Genomic DNA, 10,087 nt, shown 5'->3' with positions numbered 1-10,087 from the left:
TAGGCATTGGAAAATGCAGGGCTATAACGTGTAGATGAAGCACTAACAGTAGGCTTTAAAAATTTCATTCTAGTGTCTTTCGTTTGGGAGAAAAATGCAAAAGTACAATGCAGCTTTTCCTTGCCGATATCTCTCTTTTGCAAAGAGATAGGCATTGGAAAATTCAGGGCTATAACGTGTAGATGAAGCACTAATAGGAGGCTTTAAAATTTTCATTCTAATGTCCTTCGTTTGGGAGAAAAATGCAAAGGTACAATACAGCTTTTCCTTGCCGATATCTCTCTTTTCCAAAGAGATAGGCATTGGAAAATTCAGGGCTATAACATGTAGATGAAGCACTAACAGGAGGCTTTAAAATTTTCATTCTAGTGTCTTTCGTTTGGGAGAAAAATGCAAAGGTACAATACAGCTTTTCCTTGCCGATATCTCTCTTTTGCAAAGAGATAGGCATTGGAAAATTCAGGGCTATAACGTGTAGATGAAGCACTAACAGGAGGCTTTAAAATTTTCATTCTAGTGTCCTTCGTTTGGGAGAAAAATGCAAAGGTACAATACAGCTTTTCCTTGCCGATATCTCTCTTTTGCAAAGAGATAGGCATTGGACAAATTCAGGGCTATAACGTGTAGATGAAGCACTAACAGGAGGCTTTAAAATTTTCATTCTAGTGTCTTTCGTTTGGGAGAAAAATGCAAAGGTACAATACAGCTTTTCCTTGCCGATATCTCTCTTTTGCAAAGAGCTAGGCATTGGAAAATTCAGGGCTATAACGTGTAGATGAAGCACTAACAGGAGGCTTTAAAATTTTCATTCTAGTGTCTTTCGTTTGGGAGAAAAATGCAAAGGTACAATACAGCTTTTCCTTGCCAATATCTCTCTTTTGCAAAGAGCTAGGCATTGGAAAATTCAGGGCTATAACGTGTAGATGAAGCACTAACAGGAGGCTTTAAAATTTTCATTCTAGTGTCTTTCGTTTGGGAGAAAAATGCAAAGGTACAATACAGTTTTTCCTTGCCGATATCTCTCTTTTGCAAAGAGATAGGCATTGGAAAATTCAGGGCTATAACGTGTAGATGAAGCACTAACAGGAGGCTTTAAAATTTTCATTCTAGTGTCCTTCGTTTGGGAGAAAAATGCAAAGGTACAATACAGCTTTTCCTTGCCAATATCTCTCTTTTGCAAAGAGCTAGGCATTGGAAAATTCAGGGCTATACCGTGTAGATGAAGCACTAACAGGAGGCTTTTACATTTTCATTCTAGTGTCCTTCGTTTGGGAGAAAAATGCAAAGGTACAATACAGCTTTTCCTTGCCGATATCTCTCTTTTGCAAAGAGCTAGGCATTGGAAAATTCAGGGCTATAACGTGTAGATGAAGCACTAACAGGAGGCTTTAAAATTTTCATTCTAGTGTCTTTCGTTTGGGAGAAAAATGCAAAGGTACAATACAGTTTTTCCTTGCCGATATCTCTCTTTTGCAAAGAGATAGGCATTGGAAAATTCAGGGCTATAACGTGTAGATGAAGCACTAACAGGAGGCTTTAAAATTTTCATTCTAGTGTCCTTCGTTTGGGAGAAAAATGCAAAGGTACAATACAGCTTTTCCTTGCCAATATCTCTCTTTTGCAAAGAGCTAGGCATTGGAAAATTCAGGGCTATACCGTGTAGATGAAGCACTAACAGGAGGCTTTTACATTTTCATTCTAGTGTCCTTCGTTTGGGAGAAAAATGCAAAGGTACAATACAGCTTTTCCTTGCCGATATCTCTCTTTTGCAAAGAGATAGGCATTGGAAAATTCAGGGCTATAACGTGTAGATGAAGCACTAACAGGAGGCTTTAAAATTTTCATTCTAGTGTCTTTCGTTTGGGAGAAAAATGCAAAGGTACAATACAGCTTTTCCTTGCCGATATCTCTCTTTTGCAAAGAGATAGGCATTTGAAAATTCAGGGCTATAACGTATAGATGAAGCACTAACAGGAGGCTTTAAAATTTTCATTCTAGTGTCCTTCGTTTGGGAGAAAAATGCAAAGGTACAATACAGCTTTTCCTTGCCGATATCTCTCTTTTGCAAAGAGATAGGCATTGGAAAATTCAGGGCTATAACGTGTAGATGAAGCACTAATAGGAGGCTTTAAAATTTTCATTCTAGTGTCCTTCGTTTGGGAGAAAAATGCAAAGGTACAATACAGCTTTTCCTTGCCGATATCTCTCTTTTGCAAAGAGATAGGCATTGGAAAATTCAGGGCTATAACGTGTAGATGAAGCACTAACAGGAGGCTTTAAAATTTTCATTCTAGTGTCTTTCGTTTGGGAGAAAAATGCAAAGGTACAATACAGCTTTTCCTTGCCGATATCTCTCTTTTGCAAAGAGCTAGGCATTGGAAAATTCAGGGCTATAACGTGTAGATGAAGCACTAATAGGAGGCTTTAAAATTTTCATTCTAATGTCCTTCGTTTGGGAGAAAAATGCAAAGGTACAATACAGCTTTTCCTTGTCGATATCTCTCTTTTGCAAAGAGATAGGCATTGGAAAATTCAGGGCTATAACGTGTATATGAAGCACTAACAGGAGGCTTTAAAATTTTCATTCTAGTGTCTTTCGTTTGGGAGAAAAATGCAAAGGTACAATACAGCTTTTCCTTGCCGATATCTCTCTTTTGCAAAGAGCTAGGCATTGGAAAATTCAGGGCTATAACGTGTAGATGAAGCTCTAACAGTAGACTTTAAAATTTTCATTCTAGTGTCTTTCGTTTGGGAGAAAAATGCAAAGGTACAATACAGCTTTTCCTTGCCAATATCTCTCTTTTGCAAAGAGCTAGGCATTGGAAAATTCAGGGCTATAACGTGTAGATGAAGCACTAACAGGAGGCTTTAAAATTTTCATTCTAGTGTCTTTCGTTTGGGAGAAAAATGCAAAGGTACAATACAGCTTTTCCTTGCCGATATCTCTCTTTTGCAAAGAGATAGGCATTGGAAAATTCAGGGCTATAACGTGTAGATGAAGCACTAACAGGAGGCTTTAAAATTTTCATTCTAGTGTCTTTCGTTTGGGAGAAAAATCAGCTTGAATGCTTCAGGGGCTGGGGCATAGCCAACATGAGCCCCACACCGAAGGAGGGTGGAGGTGTTTAATGCAAACTAGGGGTCAGACAAGCGCCGCAAAAGGCCACCATGCCCTGCACGCCCCTTTTCTGTTTTCATATGCAGACGAGGGTTGAAGCCAACTTTGACCCACTGCTTGGATGACATCACCATATGCAAATCCATCTGCGGCAGGCCTTCCCCCAGGAATGCTTGCACTAGTTGTTGCATTTGGTTTGTTGTTTGGGGGTGCTTCAGTATTAGGCAGCCTTCTGCCCTCCCATGTTCATCTGAAAATATGTGTTCTCCCTGCAGTTGTTGTCCCCAGATGAGAGTTCCCTTGTGCTGCCTCAGTTGAATCTCCTTAACTTGACAGAGATGTGCCTGAGCAGCGGCCCTCCCCAGCTCTATCCCAAATCATACTTATTTTGCATAGGAGATACCATGGTCATGAAGATTATTCTCCCAGGGTGAGGTTCATTCATTGCATTCTGGGTATGCTGACCCCTGTGATTTCCCCAAATGTGGGAAACTCGACTGCTTTATTTGTGGTAGTGGGGGACTGTGTTTGTGTTTTCCTCTGGTCAGCTCTGGTAAAAGTCAGATTTCTTTGTTTCAGAGCCTTGTTCTTCTTTTGAGAGTTCCCTTGTGCTAGTTCTTCAGAACGAACAAATCTTTTGCTTTTTACTAAAGATTTCCGTGGAGAGGAGCAAAACTGAGTTTTATCTCAATTTTTGCATGCCCCGTCTTATTGGGGTTTCTTTTATCAGTTTAAAGATAGAACGAGTGTGCTTTAATGTAAGCTAATTTGCGTAGAAATGACAGTAAATGTTTGTTTCTTTTCAAACAGAACTTTCTTGACTATACTAATTGCTTGAAAGATCTGGGAGCACATGGAAAAGAGTACAAACCATGTTTATAGCAAGGGGAAGCCTGGTGAGAAATCTGCTTTCTTTCTTTCAAATTGGGTGCTCACTTTGAGCTGAATGAGGACTGCTGGCATGGCACTCAGGCGACAGGTAGAATCTTGGTCATGCTGTGGTTTCTCTTCAGAACGAACAAATCTTTCGCCTTTTACTAAAGATTTCCGTGGAGAGGAGCAAAACTGAGTTTTATCTCAATTTTTGCATGCCCCATCTTATTGGGGTTTTATTTTATTGGTTTAAAGATAGAACGAGTGTGCTTTAATGTAAGCTCATTTGCATAGAAATGACAGTAAATGTTTGTTTCTTTTCAAACAGAACTTTCTTGACCACACTAATTGTTTGAAAGATCTGGGAGCACATGGAAAAGAGTACAAACCATGTTTATAGCAAGGGGAAGCCTGGTGAGAAATCTGCTTTCTTTCATTCAAATTGGGTGCTCACTTTGAGCTGAATGAGAACTGCTGGCATGGCACTCAGGCGACAGGTGGAATCTTGGTCATGCTCTGGTTTCTCTTCAGAACTAACAAATATTTCGCCTTTTATTAAAGATTTCCGTGGAGAGGAGCAAAACTGAGTTTTATCTCAATTTTTGCATGCCCCATATTATTGGGGTTTCTTTTATCAGTTTAAAGACAGAACGAGTGTGCTTTCTTGTTAGCTTTAATGTAAGTTTATTTGCATAACAATGACAGTAAATGTTTGTTTCTTTTCAAACAGAACTTTCTTGACCATGCTACTTGCTTGAAAGATCTGGGAGCACATGGAAAACAGTACAAACCATGCAGTATCACAAGAGCCTTTATTTGATCTTTCATGAAGATAGAGCAGAATTGAGGACACGTCAACAATTTCTGCCGAAGGTGGTTCATCTTTCCACATGGTGCCTTTGGCCACTGACACCTTCGTTGAGTCAAAGTCTCTGGCTGTGGTCAGAACTTTGAAAATTTATGTCACCAGAACGGTTCAGATTAGGAAAACAGAGGCTCTGTTTGTCCTGTATGCTCCCAACATGATTGGGTGTCCTGCTTCCATGCAGACCATTATGCGCTGGATCTGTGGTAAAATTCAGCATGCTCATTCCACGGCAGGATTGCCGTTACTGAATTAGGTGAAGACCCATTCTACTAGAAAGGTGGGTTCATCCTGGGCAGCTGGTCGGGGAGTCTCGGCATTGCAACTTTGCCGAGCAGCTATTTAGTAAACACTTTTGCTAAGTTTTACAAGTTTGATACCTTGGCTGATGATAACCTCAAGTTGGGTCATTCGGTGCTGCAGAGTCGTACGCACTCTCCCACCCGTTCAAGAGCTTTGGTATAACCCCATGGTTCTTAATGTGACCCCAGCATCCTCTAGGTCGTATGAGAAAATAGGATTTTAATACCTACCGGTAAATCCTTTTCTCTTAGTACGTAGAGGATGCTGGGCACCCGTCCCAGTCCATACTGTGTCTGCAGTTATTACTTGTGGTTATACACATGTTGTGTTACGGTTCTGGTCAGCTTTTTGCTGCAATTGTTCATGCCGTTGGCTTGTGTTCTGTTGAATGCCACGTTCTGCGGCATGCTTAAGGTGTGAGCTGGTAAGATGCTCACCTTAGTTTAACAATAAATCCTTTCCTCGAAATGTCCGTCTCCCTGGGCACAGTTCCTATAACTGGAGTCTGGAGGAGGGGCATAGAGGGAGGAGCCAGTTCACACCCTTTGAAAGTCTTAAAGTGCCCATGTCTCTTGCGGATCCCGTCTATACCCCATGGTTCTTAATGTGACCCCAGCATCCTCTACGGACTAAGAGAAAAGGATGCCCTTGTGTACTATCCTGACTTCTCCTCCCGTCTGCTTACTTTGTGCCTTCCAACGCACAATGCGAACTACAGGTGGTGCTGCAGGGCCCACACCCTTTTACTTGCCTTACAGAGCAGCTCTGGAGCTGTTACAGTGCCCAGCTGCTGCAAGAAATCAGCATGAATGCTTCAGGGGATGGGGCATGGCCAACATGAGCCCCACACCAAAGGAGGGTGGGGGTGTTTAATGCGAACTAGGGGTCATCCAAGCACTGCAAAAGGCCGCCATGCCCTGCATGCCCCTTTTCTCTTTTTATATGCAGATGAGGGTTCCAGCCAACTTTGGCCCACTGCTTGGATGACATCACCGTATGCAAATCCGTCTGCTGCAGACCTTCCCCCAGGAATGCTGTTACTAGTTGTTGGATATGGTTTGATATTTGATGGTGCTTCAGTATTAGGCAGCCTTCCGCCATCCCATGTTCATCTGAAAAGATGTGGTCTCCCTGCAGTTGTTGTCCCCAGACGAGAGTTCCCTTGTGCTTCCTCAGTTGAATCTCCTTAACTTGACGGGGGAGGGGCTGCCCGAGCTGCCACCCTCCCCAGCCCTATCCCAACTCATACTTATTTTACATATTAGATCTCTTGATCATGAAGATTGTTCTCACAGGGTGAGGTTCATCCATTATATTTTAAAATAGGAAGGTACAAATTACATATTTGAATTGCATCTATGTGCTGGATTCAAATGTCCCCCCCCCTTCCTTTCTCAATTGTGCCCGTCAGCAGCTATTCTAAGGTTGCTGCCAATGGGTGTGACACATTAATTTCTTCTGTGGGGTACACTGGACTCCACAAGGATTCACATTGGGGTGTAGAGTAGGATCTTGATCTGAGGCACCAACCGGCTCAAAGCTTTTGACTGTTCCCAAGAAGCTCAGTGCATTCTCCTCTATAACCCCGCTTCCATGAACAGGGAGCTCAGTTTGTAGTTGGTGCCTTCAGTAGCAGGCCAATTAACAGGGGCCTGCCTCAGGCAGCCTATTCTTAGCTATTAATTTTGACAAGAAAAGAAGAACTTGTTTTATGAGAATCTACAAGGGCTGCAGCAGGCTAGGTCTAATAGACATCTTTACTGCAGCTTCATCACTCCCAGCGGCGCTATATACTCCCGTGCCCTGGTTGCTGGGTCACTGCAGCGGAGGCTCCGGTTTCATCCTAAGGTCAGTCACACACACACCACCCTTCCGGATCACGAGGCCGCTGATGAAGGGGAGCGAGGCCGTAGGGGGTGGGCCGTGTGCGCACTGCGGTGGACACTGATTACTGGGCAGCCGCTCCACTAGCCACCAGGTACAGTTAAGGAGCACAGGTCTGGGGGTTTTTCTCCTATATTAACCCAATTTTGTACTGCCCGCAGCGCATTGTGATAGGTAATAGGGCCTGATTCAGGTTGGATTGCAATCACAATAAGCGATCCAACTGCAAAAATTGCTAAGAGCATACGCATGTGCCTGCATTTTCTGCGGCACCCCGCAGAGAATGTGATCGCCTCTGCCTGTCAATCGGGGTGGGGAAGGGGGGGAGAGGTGGGTCAGCAACACTCCATTTCCAAGTCAGGGATGGAGCGGTGCGGGGGCAAGGCTTCAAAATGGGGTCTGCAACGGAGGAGACACAGGGGGCGTGGTCACAGCGGCTGTATGACATCACATTCAGCCGCTGTGATCACAAAAATGGTGGCGGCTTCCTGCGCGCACATACAGTCTGCACCAGCAGGAGCCTACACCATTTTTTATGATCACGCTGAACTGCAGTGCGACTGCAATTACAGCATGGTCAAGAAGGGAGGCGTCATGCTGGGTGGCCATGCCCTGTCACTGTGCAGGAGCCAGCACCGCTCACACACTAGTCCCCGGGTGCAGCCCCCAACCCCCGGGACACCCGGAGCAACAAAATGTAGATTCAGGCCACCAGGCCACGCCCCTACCTATGAAACCATGCCTCCTTTTTACCATTGCGCTGCTTATCTGCGCGCACTGCATTACAATCTCCCTCGCCACCTCTCTGTGTGTCACCAGTGATAGTGACACCTCTGCCATGCTTGTAGCAGCTGGTCCTAAGATCTACGCCTCAAACCCTGAGTGTTTGCCCTTGTGACTTGTTGATCATCATAGCGAAGCAGATGCTTACAGAAAACTGCAGGGGCTTAGATTGAAAATAAAAAAATTGATGGGTATAAGGTAGAGAGGAGCGGGTTCGGTTCTCCGAGAACCGAATTCCCCACGAACTCCACGTGGTTTACACTGGTCCGAGGCAGGCTCGGTTGTTCCCGCCTGACTCGGAAAACCTGAACAAGGGAAAATGTCATCATCCCGCTGTCGGATTCTCGCGAGATTCGGATTCCATATAAAGAGCTGCGCGTTGCTGCCATTTTTACTCGTGCATTGAAGAGAGAGCGGAGAGGACGTGGCTATGTTCTCTCAGTGGAAATCTCAATATCAGTGCTCAGTATCAGTGGTTACTTATTGCTGCTCAGTAATACTAGTAGTGTGTCTCTCCTGCTCAGTGTCAGTTCTCAGTAGTATCCTCATCAGTGCTCAGTATCACTGATCATTGTCTTGTGCTGCATTGTGGTGCTCAGCATACTACAGTACATTACTAATAGTCCAGTGCTGCATCTTGCTGCTCAGTGTCAGTTCTAGTATCCTCATCAGTGCTCACTATCACTGCTCATTGCATTGTGGTGTTCTGTATACTACAATAACATAGTAATATAGTAACATAGTTTTTGAGGTTGAATAGAGGCAAATTGCCCATCGTGTTCAACCTGTTTTAAGTTGTGATGATTCTACATACTTGCTGAATAATGTTTTATGACTAGTTAGCTACTATAACTCATGTTACCCCCGGATTAACCATGTTGATATTTTAAGTATTATAACCTTGGATAGCTTTTTCATTCAGAAATGTATCCATTCCTTTTTTAAATCCAATTACAGAGTCCGCCATTACCACCTTCCCTGGCAGGGAATTCCACATCCTGATTGCCCTAACAGTGAAGAAACCTTTCCTCCATTGCGTTCTGAACTTTCCTCCAGTCGCAGCGAGTGACCACGTGTTCTTTTAATAAATAATTCCTCTGATAACTCTTTGTTATGTATCTTTACATATTTGAAGATATTAATAATATCTCCTCTTAGGCACCTCTTTTCTAGTGTATAAATATTCAGCCTAGTAAGTCTTTCCTTATAGTCCAGTACTTTTAGGCCTTTAATCAATTTAGTCTTCAGGATCTCTTACACTTCCATGAGCAGCAGAGTAGTGCAATGGAAGCATGCTGGGCCCATAACCCAGAGGTCGATTGATCGAAACTATCCTCTGCTATGTGCATTTTTTTTTTTATAATTAAAGTAATCAAAAACTGGGATTGATATTTTGGCTCTTTTATTTTTACTTAAAGTACAATAACTTTTATCATTTTAATTTGTTTTAATAGTATATTGACAGCATTGTTTTCTTTAAAAAATCCACTTAATTTTCTTTACCCTATTACTGAAATGGTAATTGACAAAAACAAACTACATTGTCACCAGAAGAGCAATGCAAAATGTACAAGTGATATATGAAAATCATCTTCCATCTTGAATTTCAATGATGCATTGGGACAACAATTTGTGAGAAACATCTTCACCCACAAAGAAAGATTTTCTTAATTCCTTACCTGTGTGCTGATTAGATATCACCTTGTTTTCACATTAAACAGACTTCCCCGTGAGGAAGCAGCAAGGATGCAGTGACGTTTCCTGGTGTCAACCTGTATTATTTCAGTAGACATTGAAATGAGGATGCATCTTTGATGCCTTTCCAATGAAGCAAGTTTATTTCAGTAATAGGTGAAAAACCATTCCTACAAAGGTGTTAATCAGAGACTTGGCTTTGTGGACACTTTTCAGAGAGCAAATTTGTTAGCATAAACATAAAATCAGAAAATGAAGAGCTGTTTAATCACTCAATTGGACTTTTCTGCCAGCATATTTTTTTTCTCTGCAACCCACTGCTAAATTGTGCTTCCTAGCTGTTTTTTTATAAAATCACTTAATCAAATCTAACTCTGATTACATCAGAGAAGGCCAGGTACCCTACACCATAAGGGGGTTTTTTGAAATTTTGACTTGTCTACTTAAAGATCACCAAAATCTGATTACAAGGTCAATTACATCCCTGGGTGGGATTGAACCACCAACCTTTTGGTTAATAGCCAAACATGCTAACCGATTGCGCCACAGAGACACCTTGCAAAAGT

At 42.7% G+C, this 10,087-nt stretch overlaps 5 non-coding genes across 5 annotated transcripts; 4 read left to right on the top strand and 1 right to left on the bottom strand.

Moving 5' to 3' along the window:
* Positions 1–3,497: 3,497 nt before the first annotated feature.
* Positions 3,498–3,661, top strand: LOC135012189 (U1 spliceosomal RNA). Its single transcript, XR_010211194.1, has one exon. It is a non-coding gene; the product is annotated as a U1 spliceosomal RNA (small nuclear RNA).
* A 59-nt stretch (positions 3,662–3,720) lies between these two features.
* LOC135012490 (U5 spliceosomal RNA) lies at positions 3,721–3,837 on the top strand. The gene has a single exon (XR_010211440.1). It is a non-coding gene; the product is annotated as a U5 spliceosomal RNA (small nuclear RNA).
* Positions 3,838–4,111: 274 nt separating this feature from the next.
* LOC135012472 (U5 spliceosomal RNA) lies at positions 4,112–4,227 on the top strand. The gene has a single exon (XR_010211423.1). It is a non-coding gene; the product is annotated as a U5 spliceosomal RNA (small nuclear RNA).
* Positions 4,228–4,502: 275 nt separating this feature from the next.
* Positions 4,503–4,618, top strand: LOC135012484 (U5 spliceosomal RNA). The gene has a single exon (XR_010211434.1). It is a non-coding gene; the product is annotated as a U5 spliceosomal RNA (small nuclear RNA).
* Positions 4,619–10,000: 5,382 nt separating this feature from the next.
* On the bottom strand, positions 10,001–10,074 carry TRNAN-AUU (transfer RNA asparagine (anticodon AUU)). The gene has a single exon. It is a non-coding gene; the product is annotated as a tRNA-Asn (tRNA).
* Positions 10,075–10,087: the final 13 nt, after the last annotated feature.

Source organism: Pseudophryne corroboree, unplaced genomic scaffold, assembly GCF_028390025.1.
Source record: "Pseudophryne corroboree isolate aPseCor3 unplaced genomic scaffold, aPseCor3.hap2 scaffold_253, whole genome shotgun sequence".
Lineage (NCBI taxonomy): Eukaryota > Metazoa > Chordata > Amphibia > Anura > Myobatrachidae > Pseudophryne > Pseudophryne corroboree.
The sequence above is the reverse complement of the archived record's forward strand: the minus strand, read 5'-3'. Positions and strand labels throughout refer to the sequence as shown.